The sequence below is a fragment of the Balearica regulorum genome, chromosome 1, assembly GCF_011004875.1.
Source record: "Balearica regulorum gibbericeps isolate bBalReg1 chromosome 1, bBalReg1.pri, whole genome shotgun sequence".
Classification (NCBI taxonomy): Eukaryota; Metazoa; Chordata; class Aves; order Gruiformes; family Gruidae; genus Balearica; species Balearica regulorum.
In genome coordinates this window covers 201800692-201824627 of record NC_046184.1, presented here as the reverse complement: position 1 = coordinate 201824627, position 23936 = coordinate 201800692, and positions in this window count along the sequence as shown.

The following is a 23936-nucleotide window of genomic DNA, read 5'->3' as shown; positions in this document are numbered from 1 at the left end:
GAAAAATTTCTTCACTGAAAGGGTTGTCAGTCATTGGACTGGGCTGCCCAGGGAAGTGGTTGAGTCACCATCCCTGGAGGTGTTTAAAAGTCATGTAGATGTGGTGCTTAGGGACATGGTTTAGTGGTGGACTTCTCAGTGTTAGGTTAACAGTTGGACCTGATAATCTTAAAGGTCTTTTCCAACCTAAACAATTCTATGATTCTGAATTTTGCAGGAAGAAGCAGTGTTTCCTTTCGGAGAACAAAACTCTCTAGACTAAGAATTTTTCTTATAGAGAAAAAATAGTTGCTTACAAATCATGGTGTGGAGAGATCCTATTAAGACTTGTAGCACCAAGAGGCAATCTTTATATTAAAAAATCAGTTGTCACTCCTGCAGTAGCTTAATAGCATGTCACATAACATTATCAGATCTCATGACTGCAAATGTTATCTTTGACTCCACTGAGCAAAACAGAAAGGTAATACATGTTCAAAAAAATCAAATGATGGGGGAAAAACCCAGCGCTTTCAAGTCAGTCTCTGGGTAGTTTCAGAAGACAGACAATTGAATGAATTATTATTTGTGCCTGATGCCCTCCTCCTGAGTGTGTTAATGCCTTTTATTGCATGGGGATGAATACTCCCCCCATTTCTGTTGACCCTGACAAGGATAGCTGACACAATCAGAGAAAACCTCAAGGGTCTCTGACTCACTCTGCTCCAAGCCAGACAGTAAGTGGCTGAAGTACAAACACACATTCAGTGCCTTGGAGGTGGCGGACAAAGGGAATCCCATGGCAATTGTATCCACCTAAGAGTGGTTATGAACCAAGCCAGACAAATGCACATGGGATAATCATGGTCCTGCATCTGCTGCAACCTTAAAAACATCAAACACTGCCAGATTAATATAGAAGAATGTAAGGAACCACAGTCCTGAATTACTCTTTTGGAAGTCTAAATGCTAAAACTGCAGTTTTAACAAGTAGTTAAGTACAAGCAGTCATCAAAGTCAGAATCCCCGTGCTAGATTGTAAACATGGCCTCTGGAGGTAAATTTGAATGACGTCTGCTCTAATCTGTTGGCATGGCTTCAGAGGCTTCTCTGACTTGCCATGGTCAGCTGCAATGCATATGCTTGTCCAACAAGGCCATGGAGTGGTCACTTAGTTATGCTTAAATAGTCCCCTTGGTTTCTCCCTGGGACCTATGAGCAGCATGGTGCAAACTAATCTGCCAGCTGCACATGGTCAGATGTACCACTTAGAACCTTATTGTAGAGGCTTGCAGGCCCCTGCAAGGCTGCAAAGCGGTGGCTGAGAAGATCCAACCGTATTATCCACAGTTGCTGCCATTTGGACTTCTAATTCAATGTTTGTCATTTTCCCAGCAGCATCCTCTCTGGGAATCACATAATAATAAGGTATTCTGCACTGCAGAGGCTGAGTATAATGAGATTTTAGGGCACCCTCCCCAAGCAATAACACGAAGAAGTCTCCTTCCTCCATGTATTGAACAATGTAAGCATTTTGGTGATGACTGAAGGAAATCTGAGAATAACTTCCTATAGATTCTAATTTCTAAAGTGAACCAGGCACTATGTCTACCTCTGCATTACATTCCTCTCTGCATCAGGACATACGTGTGTGGCAGAAAATGAGAATGCTCTCTGCAATTGCTTTTCCTACATCTCTCCAGTCCCTGAATCTCCAAAAAGAAAAAAATAGAGTGCATATTCAACTGAAATGTATCCGAAGCAATAGACAAGCCTTCTTGATCAGGATGATGCCTCCAAGTGGATCAGAGAAGATTAAAGTCGGAAAGCAGAAGAACATAATATTAAAGTTATTTTAGCAGTACCTTCAGCAACTCCCTACAAAAGGTTTTTCCTGCAGGCATCTGAACAGCAACAGGCATTCCCAGAAGCATCTTACATCTCAGCATGCATAAATCATCAAAACATGCAATGAGAAGGAAAGAAAAAAAAGTAAAAAAGAGAGGAGAGAGCAAGCAAGGAAAAAAACCTAAACCCAACTCTTCCCCCAAACCCCAAGAACACAAGAAGACCTCAGGGCAAAAGAAGCCCAAATGACTCCTAGGGAGTTGAAGGGCTGTATGGGAAAACTTCTAGTGAAAGCAGTTCTGCTGGTTTCAGAAGGAGGCAGTTCTTCCTTCAGGGCATCAAGAACAAAAGCAAAAGCTTTCTGGCAATGACAGTTCATCATCTTTATCTTCAGTTTCCAGATGTGGAAAGTGTTGTCATTTTCATCTTGCCCATGACCAATACTCAAAGCTACTAGGAGGAAGAGGAGAAGGAGGAAAGTTAGCTAACACAAATAAAGGTTTTAAAACTTAAATCATGTTGATGTTGCTTTGTTCCTGAAAATTCAAAACAAAGGAAGCAAGAGAAGTCTTCCAGAAACACCCTATATCTATAACTACGCAGATGCAAACATGCAAAACAGCAGAATGGGCAAGGGGATAGTTCCTCAGCAGATTTTGAGTAGGGAGACCCTCCTTTGTAGCATGGTACCCGATCCCAGCTGCACCCCAGGTTTGGTGCTACCTGTAAACTTGCTGAGGGGGGCATTCTGTCTCCTTCTTTAGGTCATTGATAGAGATGTTAAACAGGGCAGTTACCAGGACAGATCTCTGTGTTATTCCCCTTGTTCTTGGCCCCCAGATCGAGTACAGCCCATTAACCACTGCTCTCCAACTGTCAAAACAGATTTTTACCCATCTGCTTGTCCACCCTTCCAGACCATAATGTCCTTACATGGATACAAGGATATTGTGGGAGACACTGCTCTCCTTTCATCCAGAAACCCAGTCATTTTATTATAGAAGGCCATCAGGTCAGGTGGGTCCCACCTCTCCCCACTTATCCTATATCATCAAAGAGGGTCCTGTGGTTTTAAAAGCCCTGTCAACAAAACAATCCCTATTGACAATGCCAGCTGTGGAACTGGCTGTGGACCTGCAGGGTCTACCACCTTCTCCCCAAGCCCTTCCCCCTCACTGGCAGGACCAAGGAGAAAACCACATGGGACTCCATGGTCTCACATAGTCACTCCAGGTGCACTCCATCTCTTTCTGGACATATTGTTGGTGCCCATTTGGAGGAGCAGTGGGGGATATAGTCCAAGGGCTGGACGAACCTCAGCAGCCCTTCTCCTGGCCTGTACACCTTAGCTAAGCCCTTTTCCTCACCTCTGGCTGACATAGTTGTGGCATCGCCTCTTCCACAAGAAAAATTACTGTAAAGAAGATAATCTGTAGAACGACTCTTCTACTCTAGGAATCACATCTACTCTTCACCTTTTTTTTGTATTGGCATTACCTGCCAGTTCTCCAAAGATACTAAAAATGTAGGGTTTGTTTGGTTTTTTTCTTTTTTCCCTGCAACATGAGTTTTCATTGCCTGAGTTTGGCCTAAACTGGGGTTTAACAATAACAAGTCTACATGATCTGGATGAGTGATCACATGGCATTTATTTCAAACTTGTAGCAGTACTTCACAGCTCCCGTGAATCCAATACATTCATTGAATAAATAGAAATAAACAAACTTGAAAAAATGTTGAAGACACCATCTGCTCAGAACCATTCAGCAGAGAAAAAACATCTAAATTCAACAAAAGGAGTCAGAACAAATAATTCACACAGCTCTGTGAGGGAGAACACTGCATCATTTGCTCTGCTTTCGGATTTAACTCATGTGTTTGTCTGTCAGTCTGTCTTCTAAGTGAGCTGTGCTGCCTTGTCCCCATGTCTCCAGGAATTTGCCATAGCAGAATTTCAATAAGATTATTAAGAGAAGAACCTTTTTTATCCCTAAGAAAATATCTTCCATTGTTCATCAGCTGCAAAATTTTCCTCAGGAAGTTAGGCCAACAGCAGAAGGAGATTATTTCTTACCTCTGTCAGAAATGTACTCCTGTACCCTGGATATGCTTCTTAACTTGTTTCAGAGAGGTAAATGTTTTTCTCTTAAATTACCTTAATATTGAAGGCTGTTTAACTTCTCTTTTTGGGAAGGAAATATAGTCACCCTTAGGGGATTGAGACCATGTACCAGCTGTTCATTCACTTCTCTTAAAGCTGGTTGAAAAACAATCAGAGCCTTCTATGGGGTGAACTTGTCAGCTGAGGATCCAGTTTGTCCAGGTGATGGGACTGAGACTGGTGTTAGCCAGGGCAAATGAGCTCTCCTTCCTGTGTCTGGGGCTGTGGGGGCAGTTTTGTTTCTGGAACAACTTGGGTCAGTTGTAAGAGCTAATATCTGTCAGGTGTTCTCAGACTCCTTCTGAGCCACTGCAGGAGTGTGGACCTACTGGGGCAGAATAATCTTCAGCAATTGCTACCCCTACTGCTCTTCTTCTCAACACTGAATAGCCCCAAAAGCAGCACGTCATCTTTGAAGGCTGCAGAAATGTTCCTGAACCTGGAGCAGATGTCCCTATACTGGATGGGAAAAGTAAATTTAGTCCCCAAATCTCTTTGCAGAACTTAAAAGCTTTATTACAGAATTGACTCTTTGACCTTATTGCCTGTTTCTGCCTTCATTAAATCTAATGGTCTCAAGGCAGCACAAGGTTGTTGGAAATTTAGTGTGTAAGTTGCAAATAATTGCAGTGTCACTAAGTATGCAGAGCAAAAAGCAAATATTTAAATGGAAGCCTTTCAGCCAGGACTGAGCCCTGCAGAGAACTGCAAACCCTTATGCAGCCAGCTGGCCATGCTTGCCAGGGGTGAAGAAGAGAGTAGCTGGGAAGTATTCCTCAGACAATGTCCTCACTACAAAATTCTCTGTGAAGAGCTGTAAACTTCAGTGATCTCAGCCATCCTCTTTTTTAAAGATTTTTTGTTTCTACTATGAAAGATTTATGGCAAGTAAAAATAGCAGCTCACCAATGCTAGTTGCTTTACACCAAGGCCGAGTCATTGGTTTCACAGTCTCATTCAGCTGAGAGCCCAATTAATCCTTGTCACAGGGGAAGGGTGTCACCTCAGGACACATATAATCCTGCAAAAGAAATTGGGTGCAGACACATATTGCTGCTGGGAAAGCACCAGGCAGAGGTGGAGGGGAGACCCAAGTACCCCTTGGGAGTTTTCAGGTGTTCAGTCCTTCCTTGAAGGAGTGAGATCATTAGGAGTATCCAGTGCTTAGCTTCTCTTTCTGCAAGATGTGCGCGGCAGAGTTTTTTGGCTGGCTTTTATCTGAGTGTGTTCAGTTTGGCTATGTAGCAAGGAAGGAAAGCTCAAGGATCAAGGAGTCACCTTGGCACCCATTGTACAGAGACAAGGTCTGAATCAGGGTCTCACTCTGGTTTTACTCCATTTCTAGTATCACTCTGTTTATAATTCCACTGGGGATATTACAGGATGAAATCAGGAGCTGAGTGTGATTACTCCTGATTTACACCAGAGGATGTTAGAGCAAGCTCACTAACTGCTTACTGTAATGCTCTGCCTTTCGTTGTATATTTTTTAGTACTACTTGATGCTCTGAAATCTTTGTTTGCAGGGACTGACACAGGCCCAAGGTACAGAGTGTTAACTACCTTCCACAAAGCCCTTAATGAACTTCTGAAACCCCTCCTGCTTCCCCAGGGTGCTCAGCTTGTTTGGAGAAAAGTCCTTGATTTACATATACATTGTTCTTATTTTTGGTTGGCTGCTTTGGTAGTTTCAAGTCTTCTGTTACAGCATTAATATTTTTTTCAGTCATCATGTCTGGGTTTTGTCTGCTGAGGAGATGGCATCTGGTATGGAGTGAGGTTCTGCCCAGCACAAGTACTTCCAGGTGAAAACAAAAGCTGGTGGCATCTGTTCATCACCACCTGCGATGTGCTATATTCCCTTCCGACCCTAGATACCCAGCAACTGGCAAATGCCCATCAGTATTTTGCTCCTCCTGGAGTCACTGACGGACCAGTTTTGTCAGAGCAGAACAGCGTCCTGCTGAGTACCTGTTCTGGCTTCAGCTGGGCTGAAGTGCTCCTCCAGGCTGTACCCCCTTTGAAGAATAAAGATTAAGACAATTTCTTGTAGTTCACTCTGAGCGTATTAGCACTTTGACTACGCTTAACTTGTTCTGAAAATGAAGAAGAGGTTATTTTGGTTTGTTTTGTTTTTTTCTTGCTACAGAAGGATTTCTCTAACTCTGAGTCAATATAATGAACACTCATTTTTTAGAGTTGGATAATACTCAACACAACCAGATAAAAGGGAAGGGCTGGGTCATAGAAAGTCCTAAAAAGGGTTTGGTAACAACACTTCAAAGGGGGAACACTTTTCTCCTCAGAAGGGGAAAGTTTTAAAATTTACATCTGACCTTTAAGTATCTTTGAACAATATTATTATGCATACTCTTTCATTCTTTACCCTTTATGCTTCAGACAGAGCTTTTTTTTTTGACAGAATACATCCCTTTTCCAGTACAGTCTCTAAATTTTCAAAGTTTAGTGGCACATTAACATTTACAGAAAGTTTTTATCATTATTGTAGGAAAAGTTTGAATACCAGAATCACTGTGGGATTAACTAATTAATATTTTGAAATCACTTTGAAGAAGAACAGTGCAAAAGGAAAATACACTTTTCTATTTTTGATGAAAATTAGAGCTCCATTGTGCAGATTTTCAATTTAACTTAATGCCAAAAAGGTCCCAATACAGGACTCAACTTAGTCATGCTTTTGCATTCAGATCTGTTCAGTAGAGTGCTCAAACACAGCTGGATGCTGTCCTGAATTAGGACTATCCTAGGCAAAGAGAACAGCATGCAGAAATTCCTCTCCTGGACCAGTAAAGCTAATGGCAACAGAAGAAGAAATACTGAACTTTCATAATGAAACTTTCATAAATGCATTGTCTTCTCCTGCAGTACTCTGCTCCTGATTGCAGAATGGAACTGGGTCATCTCTGAGGCTCTGTCCACACAGTCCTCCAGGACAGGACAACGAAGAAAACACAGGTTGAGTTTGTCAGACAGCAGCACAATCTCACTGGTGGGACCCCACCATGGAGCATGTCTCCACAAGATATTAGACTGAGTTTAGCCCTGGTATTTAGATCAATAAAGAAATACAACTTTTTGTTTTGTTTTTGGTGGTGTCGTCTTCCCCCCCCCCCCCCCCCCCCCCCCAAGAAAATTCATCCGTTAGTTTCTGAATTGGCTTTGCATTTGATAATAAAAGTTTTTCAATTTTGTTGCAGAAAGAGTCAGATCCAGACTAGGTCAGAAGCACAGAATTAAGAATTGTAATATCTAAATGTGAGAGCCTGGAGAAAGGCTAAGTGTCCCGTATAATCACTGGAGACATCTCTGATAGCCTTCAGAAGGCAATTTAGACAATTAACTGAACAGCTACCTGCCTCTGCTGACTGTGTGGGAAAGTCAGGCTTCTCACTGTGCTGCAGAGCCAAGGAAGCCCTCCAAAGCAAAGTCAGTGGCAAATGTCATCCCTAAATGAAGATACTCACCCAAGATAAAGATGGTCCAAGATCTGAGGTCTTGTTTTCTAGGAAATGTTTGTGCATTACTAACAAAGAGAAAGTCAGTTCTGGGAACAAAATCTTTCAGGTTTGCTCCTTCCCAGCTGGATTTGCTTGCTGTGGGTGCAGTCAGTCCTCCTCCCGTGTGCTGTGCTGCAGTAGAAGAGGAGCACAGGGCATTAAGCATTAGGTTATTTTGAAAAAAGGAGGTAGTATGACAATGTTTTGGGTTGAAATCTGTGCAGTGGTATGAAGTTAATGTGTCTAAATTCTCGGTCCTCCCTGGGGAGTCAAGTGGAATTTATATAAGAGGGTTTTTTGTCACCCTCATTCTGGATGCTTTTAAGCAAATATGTGCATTAACTTCATAGGTAACTCGGACATCAGGGGTAAATCAGTGAGTTCCTCATGTTCCTGGAGAGCTAGCTGGTACTATAAAGCAGGATTGTCTTTGGGGACTGGGTGTGATTTAATCCCTTTACATGGCATGCTTTTGGACTTTTCTAGATAGTTACAAACTCACATTTGAATCTGGTGCTTGCATCCTGTTCAGTATGTCTGCACTGCTGTCCAGGCCAGTTACTGTTTCCTCCACTTGCAGCCCCACTATAAGTTTTGATTCATCCATGCTTTTGGGGGGATAATGGTAATTCTTACTGTCCTGTTAAGCTGCATGAAATACTCTTCTCCGAGGTAGAGCACATCATTTTCTGATTCATTTCATACCAATGAGAAAGAAACAATGAGAATGGGTATTGAAATACATGTGTAAAAGCTTTGGTAATGGGCATGCCAAATCGTAGAAATCTAGGGAATAATCAGTTCCATAATATCAAGCAGATAAATATTAAATGTAACTCAGAAGCTGTTCTATAGGCCAAATAGGGGTTATGCATGTCTCTGTGGACAGATTGGATCCTGTCTCTGTGGAGCAGTTAAAGAAATTTTCTGCATGAAATAAACCAACTTAGAAGTAACGCAAAGAGCTAGTCAGAAAAAACACCTGGAAGGAACCGCAGTCCCATGTTTGCCTTGGCTAGTTTGGATGGGCTGATGAAGATTTCCTGTCAAAACCCTGATGATGGCAGTGAGGGACCAGCTCGCATTAGGGGAGGGGAAATAGCCCTGAAACTGAGGATTACGAGAACAGAAATGTATACTTTTTATTTTTAAAGCTTTTGTCCAAAATAGTGGTCCTTTGCCTTAGGTGTCTGGTTAGCTAGTTCTGTGAGAGCAGAGGACCAGCACCTATACCAGACCTACTTCAGGGGACTCAGTAATTGACAGGAGCAACCATAAATGCCTGGGATGGGTAAAGAACAGCAGGATCCATCCCAGAGGGGTCAGACCCGGAGGAGCAGCACTTGCGCTGAGTGGCTTCAGGAAGCTTTGGAAGGAGGAGGTCATCATTTCCATTTTTCTTTGGTTCGTGACAAGAGCTCTTGAATCTAGTGAATGAAGCATGACAAGATCTGGTGGCTGGAAACTGAAATTAGATAAATTCAGGCTATAAATAAGGTGCTGTTTTCCAGAGGGAGGGTAGCTATCCCCCGGGCAGCTCCCCAATGCTCGCGGTGCAGTCTCCACCACCGACGTGACGGTTTGTTGAGAAGTTGTGCTTCACAGTAGTGAATTCAGAGCAGGTCTCTCTTCTACAGGGTGTTACACTAAACAATCTATCCTTTTAGTAGCTAAAACTTCAACTACTCTTTTCCAACATCTCCACAAGACAGTATCAGTAATGCCTCCCTCAGATATTCTTTTCACAATTTCCTTCTGTTTCTGATCACAAACCAACTGAGGAGCCACCTGGACAATAAACTCTGAGGTGAAGGTTTTTGAATCTCCTTCCATATAAATCCCAGTAATTTTTTAGAAAATTGACTGTACAAAATTTGTAGTCACCTTTGAATTTCTCAGCATTTATTTTTAAGTGCTATGCAGTTCCTAAGTATTCACTACTAGGAAGCACTTTGTCCTCCAATTTAATAACAACACTGAATTACTAGAAAAACTTTCAGTTTACCTTTTAACTTTCCTTCCCTTCTCTTTAATCACTACCTTTAAAGAACTCTTCCAGAAAATATATTACTTACTACAGTAATAGGGGAAGTGAAACACCACTGCAATTTAATAGTGGCCAATAAGGAATGAGCTGTTTCAATGTGTTGTTAACACACTAGTATTGTTCTTAACCTTTAGAAAAATCTAGTTATCTGCAATTATGCATAGCAATTCATGTAAGCCTGCAGGACTAGACTAATGATTTGCCTACCAAGGATCCCCAAAGGGATCTGTATTCTTGCTCTCAGTCTCTGATGCAGTACGTTAAAAACTGAATTCCTTATATCTGTTTGCCCACCATTAGGTTTTCATTCATGTTGATCATCTACCTGCAATAGAAAATGTGAAGTTTTAAAAAAAAAAGGAAGAAATATAAGTCAGTTTCTTACCGACACAGTAAGTAAACATGACTACTGGAGTTCTCATCAGTGCCTTATGCATTGCAATGCATTGAAATGACTGCTAAAACCTGAGTTTTTCAGAAGTCATTACATAAACAAGAAGAGACTCAAGAGTTTGGGTAGATTTTTTTTTAAGTAGATGTTTAGGGAACTGAGTTTGAGATTTGCTGCTACATTTTGCTGGTATAAATATCTTGTCAAAGCCTGATACCTAGCACTTCTGGGTTTTTTTGTCCGCCAAAGCTATATTTAAGCGTTAAATCTTTCATTCTGCTTATTGGAACAACGGTTACCATCTTATATGCAGTGCAAGATGCCATGACTAGATCTTTTTGCAGACTGCACATGCTGAACCTCACCATGGTGTGTTTACACCATTGCAGTTCTGCAGTACAGAGGATGGGATATAACCCAGAAGAGACTGCCCTACTACACAGCCTACCAGGGGCTAAATTCCCTTGCAAAAGTAGTTATCTGTAGTTCTGTTCTAATGAAAAACAAGAATATGACAAAACTTCCCCTAATTTAGGTCTTCAATTATTTTGCATTTTTCAGTTGTGCATGCAGAAGAATATAAAGGTATCATCACAGATAATATTTGATATTGTCAGGCTAAAACCAAAAGTTGTAATATAGGACAAGTCGATATATTATTTATCAGTTCTGTGGTGACTCTCTGAGCTGTGGCTAAAATGGCTGGCTTGGAGGTCGTCTTGTGAATTTTGAAAGTCAAAGCAGAAGCTGAACTCTGCAGAAAAATCTTTTGCATGGGACAAAAAACACTGTGTTGGTTTAGATCTAAGCACAGCAACAACATCCATCCTAACTTCTGAGAAAGCTTAGTTTTACCTGTGGAAGGCACATCATTGTGAGAAAAATAAGGACAAGCAGAATGTGAATAGACTAAATATTCAGGTACTTGGTGGTCAAGGAGAAAAGCTGGGTGACCTACACCTTCATCTCACTTTCTGACTTCTCTCATTGGATCAGACTGCAGTGGTCTTTTAATAACATTTGCAAGTTGCCAAGTGATGAGCATTCCTCAAGTTTTCATAAAATAAGAGAAGCCTGAGATGAAACTACCTGACACGTGACAGGTATCACTACCCTTCTTCTGAGTCACGTTGGAAGTCTGTAGCTCTGCATAAGATGACTATGGAAGAAGGATACGTACACTTAAAAGTATGAAGCAATTACTTATTGGCTAACAAGCACAAAATATGGCTGGGATTTAAGGAGCCTGGTGACACCATTCCACAAAGCACCCCAGAGCCTTTGCTGGTGGGGCAGGAGGGAAAGGGTTGGCCCCTGCAGCTCCTGGTCTCAGTCCTCAGTGATGCTGCTTTGCCATGTCTTGTTGACCCCAAACCTTATGACAATGGTGACCAGGTGGTTCAGCCCGGTGATCCATCTGGCTGAGTCCCTCGGTGGAGGGAGGCTGCAGAGGGGCTTACAGAAGGAGGGGTTACCTACGGAGCGTGGAGCAGCAGTGAGACAGCTACAGATCCACTGTCCTCAGTCCCTTTTCTTTTCCTTTTCCCTAAGTAAGTCTACATGTAATGTTCCTCACAGAGGCAACACTGTGAACTTTGCTATTAAATTATTAAAATTAATCTTTTCTGGTTATGACATAGCTGCAGCATTATTATAGGTATTAAATGTTTATTTAAATATAATAATCCTTGCAGTATCTGGTTTCCCAAACTATGAGACCAGAGGCATACTGAACCTGGCAGAAAGAACAGAAGAGGTATTAGAGTTATATTTAACCATGTCAGTTCTGATCTCAGGAGGCAAACCTCCTTCCCCTCACTAGCACAGTTGCACTTTCATGTTCTTCAGACATTTTTATGAAGAGATGGAGCTCTCACTTGCTCACTTGGGACCTGACTTTACAAAACACTTACAGCCTCCTACAAAGTGCTGTATTCCATTACCAGAGTTTTTCCCACTGTAGGTCCCTAAGACATCTTTTTATGGCAGGAGGTACATGGAATGAAGCTGCCAGAAATTAGGCTCAAAACAAACAAGAGACTTTTCTTGCAGGTGGTGTTGCAGTTGAGAGGCAGAACTCTTCACCACAAGTTATGGACAGTAAAAGCTTACATGGCTTCAAGGAGAGGCTGGAAAAGTTCACAGAAGAGAAATACACCAAGAGTTGCTAATTTCACAGAAACTACTCCCAGCTCAGGAAGTGCCTGAGCTGCAAATAGTAATGGGCTGGGAGAATCATCAGAAAAATGCCATATGTGTTTGTCCTGCTCCCATACAGTGCCCCAGAGTTTTTGACCACTACTGGAAAGCAGATGGTTTGACCCACTGTAGCCATTCTTATGTAAGATAAGCAAATCCACGCTTACTTGATTAATGGCGAAATACCAATCATATCATTGCATGTACTCTACTTTTCTTTCCCATTAACTTTTTAGCAATGGTGAAATGAATTAGACACAAAAGGAAACATTTATACAGAGCATAGAATAGGCATTTATCTGGTTAAAGGTATAGACTGCTAGGATATTTAACTTTTTGATCTCTGTGCCTATTGTCAAGATTTGTAATGGCTTGCTCTACATCTTTTTACGCTAGGCCATCACTGCGGTCTCCATTTGTGCTCTTATTAAGCTCGCCTTCTTGTTTAATTGTGGATAAAGTCGATGCCCAATCTGATGTAGTTCAAACAGCACAGATAAAAGAAGTCAAGAGTCTCAGATCTGCGTCTGTCATTCACAAGCAGCTCTGATGTTTTTTTTTCTGTCTGCACTCCCTGCAACCTGCAGAGACAGAGGAAAATGACACGCTGCTGCTCGGCTCTGCCAGCCTGGGTTCCAAAGTCTGACCTTGACAGGGAGAGAAAAGGGAAACCAAAAATTATGCCAGTCACCAGACCTGGGATAACCTGAATGAAAAGACAAAGATGTGAGAGAATCCAATGCATATGAACCTACCAGCAGAGCTTGAATCTAAAAAAAGGTAGGGGCCAAAAGTTGACAAAAACTATTAAAACAGCAATTCTGAAACAGGTGCCTCTGCTGCATATGCAGCATATGATGATGTGTATAAAAATCCTGTGAACTGTCCTCAGATGTCTGTCAAAAAATGAATCTTCACAAGTTGAAAAAGAAATTGCTTAAAAATAGATTTAAGTAAAAAAAAAAAGAAATGTTTGGAAATTTATTTAATGAGGCAGTTTCTGAAGTACAGCACAAAACAAAGATTATATAATGGGTGTCAAGATAATAAATTGTACTCAAATTCTTCTCACGCTTCTGAGTCATTTAGCCTGCTGTCCTTTTGAGCTGTCACTTGAACAAAAGCATCTGAAATGAACTAATTTGGTAACTTATCTCATTTGTCTTTCTTTGGGAAGCATTCCTTTTCTCCAGAAGTCTCTAACAAAGGGCTAAAAGGAGAGACAAATATAAGTGAAATGCCAATAAGAAAGATAATTAGGTTTTTCCATGAGCTGAAGCTTTGAGATACCTATTCCAGGCACAGTTGCTGCATACACCACATATCTTTGATATTCAGCTCAGAACTTAAAGAAAAGACATGAAAATTATCTCTCTTATTGGAGAGTCTTTGAGAATCCAGTAACACAACTACAACACAGCACAACTACAATGTTATGAAAGAATACCCAAACTGGCTTGGCTATCAGAAGCTGTACAGCTGCCTTAGAGTGACTCCTCCCTGGAGCATCATCCTCTGCTTACAGCATTTGTTCTTCCTCCAATAACCAGATTTAACTCTCCAAGGGCTAACTCACATATATCCCTGTGCAGGATTGAATAACCTGAAGAAAAGGGAAAAAAAAAATAAAATTACAATTTGGTGTCATGATGCAGTTTGAAAGAGGGACTGCCCTCCTGGCAGATCAGCACCTCCTAAGCAGTGACTCCAAGCTGGGCTCCACCACACTTACCCTAGCCAAATTGCAGAGCAAGTTGCTTCATCTTTGGATGCGTCTGCTCTGTGCCCACACCAGGATAAATGCAATTATTTGCTCTCCTCTGACCATTGAGGCTGGAAATACGTTGGGGCCAGCAGCACTCTCTTGCTATGCTCGTGTTTACCACAATGGTACTGAAGTCTCAGCAGAAGGCTCCTAGTAGCACAAATAGATACTAATGATAACTAATGTCTCTGGTGAGAGACCTCTTCAAAAGTGTAGGGAGGCTGCCAGGCTGATCCACCCCTGTGTGCTTGTCTGAACAGATGTGTGCCTATTAACCTACCTGTCAGGTTATTTTTTTCTTACATTCGTAGAGAACCCATGATTGTATCTCATTTTTCGAACAATTTTTTGTTATTCTTGAGGATTTCTTTTCTTAGCAATCATCTAGGTTAAGACAGACACTTAAAGGGAATTAGGTAAGGCTTCCTTCATTATCCAGCCTGGATACATTCATACTTCCAGCATGAAGTAGAAGGTTTAACAGATTGAGGCATATATGAAAATTGCATGAAGCCCTGAACCTCAGTAAGATTTTCAGAGGAGGTGTCAATGTCTCAAACTCACTAGCAGACAAGTAGACCTTGAGCTCAACACAATAGATTTACTTCAGAATAGAACTGAAAACAGGATTATTTGTGGGGAAAAATCTAACAGCTGGACTAAGGTGCTCTGAAATGTAATATGCCATAAACCAATCAAAATGAGATTAGTGGAGATTTTAAGAACTCACAGAAATATGTAGAGGATTATTTGACAACATTATCACCCACAAAAAGACCTAGGGAAAACTTAGAAGTAACAATATTCTCAAACACTGTTGCTATCACTCAGTGTTTTAACATGAAACGAGATTTAAAGCTTTAGCTTTGGGAGTCAAGCTATTCTGTAGCATCCACACTGCCTTTATATCTCTCTCTCTCTCTCTCTTTCTTTTTGGCATTTATGAATATTTCACATTTTCCATAAAGCTGTGGAGAAAAGTCATTGGATTGGAGTTCTCAAAGACTTAAAAACCATGAGGCAAATAATAGATCTTAAAACATGTATTTATTAATCTCTTTAATTTAAACAGAAGATGGTTGAATTTATGAGTCTTGATTATGATTTTTGAATGCTTACAATTGATCCGAGCATTTTTGTAATTCTAACAGAAACTGTATCTACAGCCCTGGAGTACAGCTGAAGTGTACTAAACCACTCAAATCTACTTGCACACAAATAATTCAAAATTGTTAAGAAACAAAAATGAAAGTTAGTCTAAGCAGAAAACAAGGGGAGAGTCAGTATGAACACGGACAAACTAATATACGTGTTAATATTAGGGTTACTCCTATTTCATTATTATCAACAGTAATCTAAAAGCATGGGTAAATAACATCTACTTGGATAGTAATAAATAGAACAATGATATAACAATAAGAAGGACAGAGATCTAATACCAAAGGACTTCAGAGACATCTGTGGTAGTAAAAAAAAAAAAAAGTTGATTTGATAAAACACTAGCTAATATAAAAAGGAAAAATGAGCTTTTAGGGTGGAATTAATCTTGCCTAATTTGAACCACTTAAACCATTTAAAACTTCAACCATTTAAACATTAAGCATCTCATTTCAAGATTTCTAGTTTCCTGTGTAGTCAGTGGACAGAAATATGCTATAGCCAAATTTAATTCATCTCACCTATTTTAACAATGCTTTAGGGTAGGCTACTTTTGAGAAGCTCTGGTCTCTCTTTTCACTGTAAGGGAAGTTGGACCCACTGCCTTATACTAAACACATATGTTTTGGACAATTAAGATTACTTGAGGTGAATTTTACTCTCACGGGGGGGGAAATTAAGGAAAAAATAAAGCCAATATAGATTTAAGAATGATGAGAACAAGATAAACAAGTTAATGATATAAAAATCACATAAAAGATTTTCTTACAGTTTTAAATGATATTTGAAGACTTTAGAGGGCCTGCGTTTTAGCACCGTAGTACTGTAGACAGGCTCATCTTCTGAAGAATTTCTAAAATGTCTGCTTTTCTCTCTTGCATGTAGTGAATTTAGGCATTTTTAGGAGAACTGATTCATTGGTTACTTAAAATTTGGAAGTCCAAGTCAGGTGTTTAAGTTTAAAGGAAGGATTAGACCTTACAGCTTTGAAACAAGTAATGAAGGAAAAATATTACAAAATAGAGTTAAACAGAAAAATGCAACATGCTTTTGTCAAAGTTAAGTTCTGTCAAGCAATTCTGACTTTTCTTTGAAAAATAAAATTATTTCTTTAATTAAACACAGTAGTTATTTCATATTAGGAAAACCATAGTGAGGCTGAAGAACAAGTTGCTAAAGAAGAACATGTTACTAAATGTAACATGGGTAATGTGCAAGTGTAACTAAGGTAAGGTAGGTAGAGAACTGCTAAAATGAACGGTCATGTGCTTAAGGACTAATAAGAAGACTTTCTGGAGTAATACAGAACTCATCAGCTGGAGCTGAATGAGGCAGAGAAAGGATGTTGTGTGAGCACAGGTATCTTCTGAGTAACCATGGAGAAGTAGGCAAGAAAAAAGTAAAGGTCTTCCTAAGATATGTCGGGAGAGGTATTTCCAGCAGAGGCTACTAGTTTGTTTTACCTGCATGGCAGACTGAAGCTCAGTGCAGGTAAAGAAATATTAATGGCTTTTCTGAGAAGTATTAATGCTTTTTGTGGCTTTCGTGAGACTTCGTCTGGTCTTCTGCACACCCCTGTGGTCACCTCTTGGCAGTGCTGAAGGAAAACGTGGCACCCACAGAGTGTCCTCTGGGGTAGGAAAGCTTCGTTGAGAGGAATTATGAGAGAACCATCCATAAACATGCTAAGGGATAAAGACATTTAATAAAGAGATATCTAAATCAAAGCACAGGAAACAAACAAATAAACAAACAAACAAACAAAGCATAGCAAACCAATCCAAACCAAACCCACAAACGGATATATACTAAGCAGGAATGCATTTAGGTTCAAAATAAAAAAAATAAAAAAAAGTGTTCTTATCATTATTATATGTAATTAATGAGACTTTCAATAGCAAACATCTAACTAGTTTCAAGATGGAGCTCAATTGTCTTCTGGAAAAGATGATACAATGATGATACAATGCAAGCAGGGGACTGTACTCACTGATTTAGGAACTGCCTTCCAGTTCTCTGTTGCAAACACATCCACTACTGATAGAAAATAGTGCAGAACGACCTGTTGGGGAGTAACAGGCTCTTTTCTAGAACATTTTATTAGAAGATTTTTAAATATTCTATAAGGAAAGGAAGACTGTCTTTGTGGAGAAATAAACTGAGGCACATGCAGATAAAATGGCTTTCCTTAAAAACCCACCAGGTTTGGAGAAGATAAAATAAGTTTCTTTAATTCCTGTATAGTGGGCTGTCTGCTGCACTACAGTGACTTCCCAAAGCTGGAAATGAAGATGAAAGGAGTTAATTTTTTTTCAGTTAAAAATAGCTATTTATAAGCAACAAGCTTATAATTCGAAAGAGACATGTACCATGGTAATTTTCCTTTTGGAGATTGCTCTAAAAGAGCAGGGCAGTTTCCTAGGCAATTATGCATTTTTGCATCTAGGGTATGCCTACAGGTGTGAAATGGGGTGTGGCTGGGAGAGCAATAAGTTAATAGAGCCCTAAGTTCATCGATTCACATGAGAAAGAGTAATCTTGCAGCTAACTTGCTTTGAAGCTTGAGTTAATGCTTAGTGTGGTCCTGCCCATGAGCAAACCAAGTAACTGTGTCTTGCCCTGAGCTGACTCACATATGGTACCTGGGTGTCTGCCCTGGATGCCCCCAAATGTCTAGGTCTAGAGGCAGTATGGATGAGGTCATGTGTAAACACAGACTCAAAATTATCCAAGACCATGGTGACACTTCCTCTGTAAACCTGACTTGGGCCTTTTCTGCAGGATGAATTTAGATTATTCAAACAATCTGTTCTAATACTAATTTTTCAAAACTTTGCCTTAGCATGCTAGATTGACAGTGAAAAAGGAAACATTAGTCACAAGCTGAACAGAAGTTATTTACTCTGAATTTGTTGTGTAGATGTGCTGTCTATTCAGATTAGCTGTATTGTAATTACCTCTAATTCGGTGTTTCATCTATGTTTGCAAAATCATGTTCATTCCCATAGACTATTTCATCAGTTTCAGTGACAGACTTCACAGAATCACTTACATAAAAATATTTCTGTTCACCCAAACAAATGGAACTTCCCGATACATTATTTTATTATTTTGTTAACAAGAAGTTGCCAAGTATAAAGGAGATTATCCAGTAGGTTATATATATTTATTAGATACTGCTGGATGGCTCTCACCCTTGATAAGTTTGCAGATTTATAAATTAATGCATTTTACTGAATATAAGCAAAATGTTTACAAACATAACAAAGCATCAATCTGTAGCCTGAAGTGCTTAAATTAGCTTTACAGCTCTGATACATAAAATATAAAGTATGTGTTTTGTTGACACAGCAAGTTTGGATTGGATCATGAAAAATCCTGTATTTTTGACTGTATTAATTCTGTCATGTGAATAAAACAAGCAAGCTAATAATAAAGTCCTTTCAATAATGTTGCTACTTTATCCTCCAACAGTCTTATCTGAACAATTGCTGAATTTTCAGTTATGTTCATTATCCATTTCTGTGGCTTTAAGCCCTTCTCAGTCTCTGAGGAATGGCACATGGCTTGCATAGGAATAAAGATGAAACTTCACAAAAATAACATCTAACATTACTAGGGGATATCAAATATCCCAGAATCCATTAGCCACCTGGGTTACTAACCCTACCCTCAGCTAGAGGACTGATGCCGTTAGATGACTTTGGGTTTGGCACTGGTGTTTACATGGCACTCCATGGTCTTTTAGAACACTGCAGTACTCATACCAGGAATTTAATCGTTCTCAGTTAGGGTTAAGGAAGGTCGAGGCAGGTTGCAGACTGTGGGACACAAACGGACTCGCTGACAGGAGATGGCCTGAGTCATTCTTGCTCTTTCAGTGTTATAGCTCTTTTTACAATGCCAGTGGTCCTCTAGGCTTCAGAGCATATAAGAGTAGTGTTAGGCAGTTATCATCGAGAAATCTCATCTAGGCAGCTAGTACATTGCCTATCCTATCCCTGATTGACTGGAAACGAAAGAACCAAGGCTGTTGTAAATACCAGTTAAAAAGACCAGTTCCTACACTGAATAATATCTTTAATCCACTGTCGTCTTAGCCCATTAGACTACCCATGGTCTTAAATGTATCTCGCTTTTGTGACGTACTATTCAGATTTTGTGTCAGATTTTTTGCTTGTTTTCCTTTTAGTATTAGCTTAAATATTTCTTTGCATCTAATATGCATCATATCTATTATTAATACACAGCATGAAGCCAATAATTTTGTTTTCAAAATCTGATCAGAAATAGAAAATTGCATAGGGTGTAATTTGTAGCAGAAATGGTCAGCCAAGATTAAAATACATTTGAATGCAGAATAGAGACACCCAATCAATTATGCATTTAGGGAAAACACAGATATCTTGGATTTTTGTATGCAAAGGCTGCCACTACTCTGAGTCCTTCTTATGAATACACAATGGTAATTGTGACTGTGAACATCTTTCACTCATATTCCCAAATGGAAAATCTCAGCACTCTGGAAAACTATTATGAACTTAAAACTCTGCCTGTAAAACTTCAAGTCCATGAACAAACAAATGGAGGTTGTGTGAAGAATCTCATAATTTTGCCAAAGGATTTTTCTTGGAATGTAGATTTTTATACATTTTTGCTAGATGCCTTCAAGCAGAGGATGAGCCTTCTTACTTCTTTGACTCTAAAAAATTGTAGCCTTTCACTTGGCTTCACAACCTCACCAGAAATAACAAATAACCTTTATGTAGCTATTTATTCTTCAACTAATTGATGTACCTGGTAGTGATTTACCTTCAACAAAAGGCAACCAGTCTAAGATAAACTAAAACATTTTGATCACACGGATGTCCTGGGCTCAGAGGCTTTTTATATTAGCAAATAGAAAAGGCTGTCTCCCATCCTCAGGACATGGCTTGCATCCACAGTGCTTACCCCTCTCCCTTCTCCTCCCAGGATGAGGCGGCTCCATCCCCAGCCAGTAGGGAGCAGTCCCTGACCAGTGGTTTTCCTGTATCTGTCCCAGGATATAGGCTAGGAGGGCCCTAGAGCCAAGGGGCATCCTAAAATAAACTGATATGAATGATAGCACACCAGCCTGAGCCAGTGCCCACCAGAGTTTTACTAGCTAGTTCATGTCTATAGAAATAGCTATTAGTCCCAGGCCAAACCTACTCATACCCAATAAGAAGGAGAACAGAATCTTTTGATTCCTAAGTGCTATATTCAGTCACAAATGTATTGGTAAGATCCTTGACTGGCATATTGGATTTTTGTGTCTCATATTTTGGCTAGACTGTCTGAAATCCAGAACTACAGCAATATAGTCTTCCTCTATGTATGTTTGAGACAGTTCTTGGACCTCTTTTACATGAGGGTAAAGGATGTTTTAGGCTCCTTAGTTGCCTGAATGATCCTGGGTTTTATGAAGCTGTCTGGGAAAAGACAGCTCTTCTGCAAGCAGTAAGAAAAGTGTGCTTTCCCCAGCACATCAGCCTGGTGTTCACTGAGGACAACAAAACTCTTTTTGTGCTGCAGTAGGATCCCATGGAAGTGCCTGTTTCCCCCTCCCACCTCTTCCCCCCCGAGCAGGGAGGACTCATTGGCCACTGAGATGTGGGTCTGCCCTCAGTTCTTCAAGAAAGTTGTGTTGAAGTCTGACCAGAAGGTCTGGCTGCCCTGGGCACCGGTGAGTGCTCTGCATCTGCTGTTGTGCCAAGTAATTTACATATCATCATGGGCTTGTACAGGCCTGGTTTGTTCCTTCTTTGCTGAAAAAAAAACCCCAAATGAAACTGGCTTATATCGCCATAAAACTAGCATAACAGAGTAGCTAAGCAGGCTAGTCAACTGCCAAAGATATTGTGTGCATAAACTCTTTACTAATAATTTTTCCGGCTAAAATAACTTCATAGCACAATGACAACAGCAAATGAAGATATCCGAAAGAAGCAATGGTACCAAGTGTTGCTTGCCCCACAAGATGAAATGAGCTGCATGACCTCCATCAGGAACCACTTCCAAGTGAGTGTGAGCAGCACTGATACCCAGTCAGGGTGTGAGCAGCAAAACCACCCTTTGTAAGGAGTAACCAGCTCAGAAAGATGCGCCAATAAATCAAGGTCACATCTCTAAGGCATGGACTCAGGTTTCTGAGATGAGACATTCAGTTTTGACATTTTGGTCATAGAATTGGTTAATGTAAGTGAACATGATCTGAAACCTTTGAAGAAAGCAGGGGAAAGGGGTAATAAATGAGAGCTTCTGGCTGGAGTGGTTGTGCCTGTTGTGAGGGCAGAAATCACAACACAGCACCTCTGGGCAGAGACTGGGGCAACATGCTAAGAGGACTCTAGGACAGGACTGTGATACAGACACCAGTGAAGGGGTGCACCACTGGGTAAGGATCAGGTCAGGTGCATTCTGCCAATCCCAGTGCTGAAATATTGTGTTTGTAGCCTACAAAGGACACTAGTCTCTCTCACTATTGACCTTACAAAGTGAGGTGGAAAAGAGCAATAAGAGCTGCCTATCGATTTTCCTATCTCTGAACATTGCTTCTGGTAGACCATTTTCTAGTGCTTTGCCTAGATGTCTAAAGACGATCGGACTGAAATTAAGGGTTGGAATAGTCTTTGGTAACTGGATAAATAAAAAGTATAAATACAAAATCTAGTTTGTGTGCACCAAAAGGAATATTACATATTTTGCAGTTTCTTCACTCTACAACTTGTATTTTTTGAGACAATTTAAAAAATTAATTTAATCTTTTTATATATATTTTTCATTTTATTATTTTCCAAGTAAGTTATATTTTATTCATGTGTTCACCTAAACTTAATTGATGGGAAAGGGTAAACATTTCCTCAAAAAAAAAGGGAAACTTTTAGTGAGAGAACAGAATTCTGTTGTTGTTTTCAAGACTTCAAATTAGACTTGTTCCACTTTGATTCATATAACAACAAAACTGTCTATTATTTGTTCAACTTTAACATAAAACTAAGACTCCCAGGGTTTTTTGGACACCATCCTGCAGTCAAGTATTGTTTTCCTGGAAGTTAGTTTGCATTTTAATTCTACCCATTCTTTCTATTACATCTAGATACATGTCAATGCACCCTCCTAAGCAACCTTGTCAAACAATGTTTCCCACATTTTTAATTCCGGTATATGTAATTAGCCTTTGATTTTGTAACAGCCTTCTGCAAATTTGTCTTATTCTTCTGCAGTCTTTGGTTTCTTCTACACAGATAAATCACAGTTATTTTTCCCAATGCAACCTATCAACCTTTGATTATTATATTTTAAATTCCCCTTACCCAGTTCTTTCTCTGTAGACATTGTTATTGTTATATACCATATATGGAATACCATACCATATAATGTCATGCATATATGCGGAGGTAAGATGCAGGATGGGCAGAAAACTTTTGGATCAGAGTTTGCTCACAATCTGCTGTCTCAGAGCATTGGCAGAACTAATTCACATATGTCTACCGAGAGCAAATAAACATCCCCTCAGCTATGCTCTCTTGCTTGCACTTTAACTGAAACTGTTTCATACTGCATAAATGATTAAATATTAATTGGGCCAGAAGCTGACTATAGTCTCAGTTCTCATGGCACATCATTTGGCAGAGCAATTGCTGTTAGAGCCCACATTCATAGAGAATGCGTTGCTGTCATTTTGGGTACCCTCATTGTAGAGGTGGTTGAACTAGATGACTTTTAAAGGTCCCTTCCAACTCAAACTACTCTATGATTCTATGATAATGTTGATTCATCTGAAATATCTACTGTACTGTGCAGGAGAGTAAACTGCACACTACACAGTTACAAATTTCTGCTAGTCAAGATTTAAACAAAGCTGCTGCCTCCAAATGGTTCTAGTATTCCTACGGGCAGGCCAATGATTTTGGCTTTAGTTCTGGGGGGGTTTCAGAAGAATATGGCTTTAGTTATTCTCACCACCAGGAATGCTTCTGAATGTGCTCATCAAGGAAAGGAACACAAGGCCCCAGATACTTCTTAGGACAGTACTTGAGAGCGTAATGTGTCTTGCTAAACTGCCTGCTCTCTGTAATAGAAATAGAAGTTCAGACAAAGGCTGATGGTGCATGTTTAAAACTCTGTGGCCAACACTCCTGACAAAGTAATTTCAACACGCACTCAGATACAGAACATTTTAACACCATTGACACATCCCAATGTATTTTATCTTGGCCTTGAAGGTCCTTTTCCCTGCAGCACTGAGCAACTTGAACGCTTTGAGAGCTCCAAAGCTCAACAAATAGCGCCATTAGCCAAGATTTTTTTACTTCTGTGCCTTCCCAGACATGCCAGGCTGGGCACGTGCCCACGTGTGAGATGTTACCAGTGCCCAGGTGAGCATGAGGGTGACGGGGCTGAGGGCACTGGCACAGGCACTGGCTGATGCTCTCTGCTGTGAGACAAGCTGCAGAACAGTGGAAATATTGAGTGGTGGCTCCTCAAACACTGCCTCACATCCCCTGTTCCTGTGAGGTGAGCACAGAGAAATGAATGATGGTTGCCATTTCTCTAAGAATAAAAGTCAAGAACACCTTTAGGAACTTCACTTAACACCTCAGAGGGCAAACAACTTTTCCAAGGAAATTACTAGCTTTTACAACACACATTGAGGAAGATCAATGTAGAAATAAATTGATCTTTTTATGCTTTGAAATGGTGAGTTTGACTAAGAAGAGTTTAAGTTCTTTCGGGCACTCAATCAGCAGCAAATCTGTTAGAAGAAAAAAATGCTTTTTTTTTTTTTTAAACCTTTCCAGTCAATGGCTCATGATAAAATTTACTTTGCTTTTTACTCTTACTTGT